At 40.9% G+C, this 4,086-nt stretch overlaps 1 pseudogene; it reads right to left on the reverse strand.

Moving 5' to 3' along the window:
• Positions 1 to 2,509: 2,509 nt before the first annotated feature.
• Positions 2,510 to 3,124, reverse strand: LOC110210738 (holocytochrome c-type synthase pseudogene; annotated as a pseudogene).
• Positions 3,125 to 4,086: the final 962 nt, after the last annotated feature.

Raw genomic sequence — 4,086 nt, forward strand, 5'->3', positions numbered from 1 at the left:
TTTTCCTGTAGGAAAATGAACTGGCCCTTGAAGGAAAGGGAGGATTCTAAGACGTGGAGGTGAGTACAGAGTATATTCCAAGCACTGGGAACAGTCTGTACAAAGGCAGAGAGGTGGGAGATGTCCTAAAGAATTTGGGGATCAGCATGAATATAAGTTTTGGCTAGAATATAAAGGATGCAAATGCAAGTTATGCTTATTCTCTGTAATTTTGAACTTAATATCAAGTCATTAAGCATTTATTAAGCACCTACTATATGCTGGGCATTGTGCTATGTTCAAAAAATACAAAAAAAAAAGCAAAAAGTGGTCCCTCCTCTCAAAGAGCTCACAGTCTAATGTGGGAGACAATTCAAGAGCAATTATGTGGAGACAAGATACATACTGGACAAACTGGAGCTAATCTTAGAGGGAAAGTATTAGAATTAAGGGGGATCAGGAAAGGCTTCTTGTATAGGGTGGATTTTAGTCAAGATTTGAAGGAAGCCAGGAAGCAGAGGTGAGGAGGGGGAGTATTCCAGACATGGGAGATAGCCAATGAAATTGAAGGGAGTCAGATATGGAGTGTCTTGTGCGAGGAACAGCAAGGAGGCCAGTGTCACTGGACCTCATAATTCATGGAGAAATTTGAAAAGAGACCATGTTAGGGCTTTAAAAGCTGATTAGAAGATTTTATATTGTATTCTGGAAGTAATAGGGAGCCAGTGGAGTTTATTGAATTGGTTAGGAGTAGGGAGGCGAGGGCGTCAAACCTCTGCTTTGTTTCATAGGAAGATCACTTGATAGCTATGTGGAGTAGGGAGAGAATGAATGAATGAATGAATGAATGAATAAAAGGAAAAGAATATTAAATGCTTACTATGTGAAAAAGCCCTGGGCTAAGCTGGGGATACAAATAGCAAAGGAAGATAGTTCCTGATCTCAAGTTCATATTTTAATTCAAGAGACAACATGTATGGCAGGTTTCAGCTGCAAGTCACATGGAATAAGTCCATGATCCTTAGGATGCAGTAGCAAAGCAGATTTTTTTTAATTTAATTTTTTTTCTCAAATTTTTATTTTCAGTTCCAAATTCTCTCCCTTCCTTCTACCCTTCCCTCACACATTGAGAAAGCAAAAAATACAATATCCATTACATATGAAGTCATGTAAAACATATTTCCACATTAGCTAGGTTGCAAAAGGAAAAAAAAACAAGAAAAATAAAGTGAAAGAAATTATACTTCAATCTGTACTCAGAGTTCATCAGTTTTTTCTCCAGAGGTGGATAACATTTTTCGTCATGAGTCTTTTGGAATTGTGTTGATCAGAGGAGCTAAGTTTTTCAAAACTGATAATTGTTACAATATTGCTGCTACTATGTACAATATTCTCCTAGTCCTCCTCACTTCACTGGCAAAGCAGATATTAATGCCTCTTCTTTAGTAACATTTTCACTGATAAAATCACATCCATTTCTAATATTGAGCCATTTGATAGTGCCAAGGACATTGGTGGCAAGAACTTTCTTTTCTGGGTCTTCAGAAGTTGTGGTTGGAGCACTTTAAGAGCAGTTGCTAGGCTACACCTCCATGAGGGTTGTTTCCTGGGATGATGACAATGAACAGTGGGCTGGAAGCCTGACTCTTCCCAGGGTTCTTGGGCTCAGGATCCTGGGTTAATAATACCTGTACCACCTACCTTGCTGTTACATAGGCTAAGTTACCTAGCATATGGGTGGCAGTGGGTTGGCAGATGATGGGATGGCTTGCTCTTTCTCTATAGAAGTTGCTTCCTTAGATAATGGCTGGCTTGGAAGTAGGAGCTATGGTTTGATGGGGTGCTGTCATTCCCAGGGCTCTTATACCTGTCTGTTGGTGGCTGTTGGTCAGCAGTTATTGCTGGTGGTAATGAGGAAGGTGGGCCCTGTATCCAAAGTGACCTCTCCCTTTAATGATGGTTGCAGGGACCAGATGGGAAGCAGGGCTGATGGTTTAGAGGCACTGCTATTCCCAAGATTCTTGGCTTCAGTGCCTTAGGCTGTGTCCATCAAAGTCTGAGGAGAGATAACCATCAAAGTGGAAGCATTGGTCTGACTTGTCTGTAACATACTGTCTCCTACCTCTCTTTCAGAGTTTCTTGCTACTTTGAGACATGTGAAGCAAGGAAATAAAGGAAAAAGCTTTGCAATAATTCAGGCATGAGATGATAAACTGCCCCAGGGTGGTAACAATATCAGAGGAGAGAAGGGGGCTCAAAGGAGAGATGTTATAAAGGTAGAATAGATAGGATTTGATCATTGATTGGAGGTAGGGGGCAAGAGAGAGTGAATTGAAGGTGATAACATAAGTTGCAAGCTTGAGTGAATGGGAGGATGGTGGTGTCCTCAACAATAATAGGAAAGTTAGGAAGAGGGGAAGGTTTTAGGGGAAAAGCAATGGGTTCTGCTTTGAAGAAGCTGAGTTTAAGATGTGTACAGGAAATTCAATTCAAGATACCTAATAGATGGTTAGAGATGCGAGACTAGTGGTCATGAGTGAATTCTTCCTCTTGGTGAGTAGTCCTTAGCTTTGCTTCCGAATTGGATCAACGTTGGATAACACAGACTGCCACCTGGGCATTCAGTAGCATGAAGAGCTTCCCACTTTAAAGATCCAAATCTTTTCATTATTCTAATTGTGAATCAATAACATCACACATATCTTTCTCCCTGATCTTATCATCTTTCTACTTCCACTCTTTCCTTAACATGGCATTCCAAAAATCTCTTTTCTGAAGGGAAAATCAATTTTCCCCCCCAAATCTGCCTTTGAAATTGATAATTCTTCTCTGACAGTATGAACAGTTGATCTGGAGATGGTGTCTGATTAGGTGGTGGCATCGTATTTGAAGGATCTAGACTATATTCATTTTGATAAGTAACTGATGTTACAGGACATTCCACATATTCATATGCTTGATCCTGATGTGCAGGTATCAAGTTAGACTGACTTTCACAAGTTTTGTCAGATGGGTTTATATCCAATGGACAACCTTTTTCTTTTCCTTTGTGCATTGGGCATACTGAAGGTGGAAGGCCTGCCTGATGCTCTGAAGCAGCTTTGATCTGAACTGCAACAGCAGGAATAGATATGGACAAACCCATAGTCTGAATACTCTTTGGAAAACAATTCTAAGTATGTATCTGAGCCTCATTTGGTTACATTGGGAACTTCTTGGATTGTTGCTTAAATTTTTCATATCACCCTGACTACTGTAGGGGTATATAGGGTGTTCAGGGAAGACTAGCAGCTCTGGTGTGAGAGCTTGCTGAGCCCTTTTCAGGGCTGCTCATCCACTTTTGGTTTGGCATCCAACTCTCACCTGTGGTTCCAAGAAGCTGTAGCGTGCAAAGCAGCTGTGTCCCAGTAAATTGTCTCAGCAGACGGGCTAAACCAGGTTGAGGTTAACTGACAGGCCTCAGTTCCATTGCTTAGGGGGAATGTCTACTCCAAGCATGTGAAGACTTCTACTGGCAGAGTGGGTGGATGAGAACAATTTGTTCCAGTGGCCATGAAGATGGGTGCAGCAGGTGCTGTGGAGTTCCTAGAGCTTGGTCAGACATTGAAGATGCTGAGGAGATCCACTGCATCCCAAGCCATCTCCAGTCTTGCCACTGAACTTTGATGAGTCTGGAAGACAGAGTGAGGCTGATGACTTTGTGCAACTCTGCCTCCCTTAAACCCAATTCATACACGAGTCAAGATATCACCTAGTGGTCATTGGTCCTCTTTGAAAATGAAGGATGAATGACAACAGATTATAAGCTTCTTAAAGATAAGAATTATGTCTTGTGTTTTCTCTTTATTTCCCACAGAGCTTTCCACAGTGCTACATAATAGATGCCCAATAAATCTTTGTTGAATAAATGAAGGAATAAATCCTTTGTCATTTAATGATTTGGGGCTATTAAGTGAATCCTAATGTTTTAAGTATCTCCAGATGTGAATTTTATGACCTTTAGTTGGGGACCAGCCTTTAGAGGTTAATTCCTCTCTATAGGGAGCAGTTACTAAATGGTCTAGCCAGCATGACTAAAATTGGAAAAAAACCAAAACAAAACAACCA

Source organism: Phascolarctos cinereus, unplaced genomic scaffold (assembly GCF_003287225.1).
Source record: "Phascolarctos cinereus isolate Bilbo 61053 unplaced genomic scaffold, phaCin_HiC Scaffold_726;HRSCAF=1367, whole genome shotgun sequence".
Lineage (NCBI taxonomy): Eukaryota > Metazoa > Chordata > Mammalia > Diprotodontia > Phascolarctidae > Phascolarctos > Phascolarctos cinereus.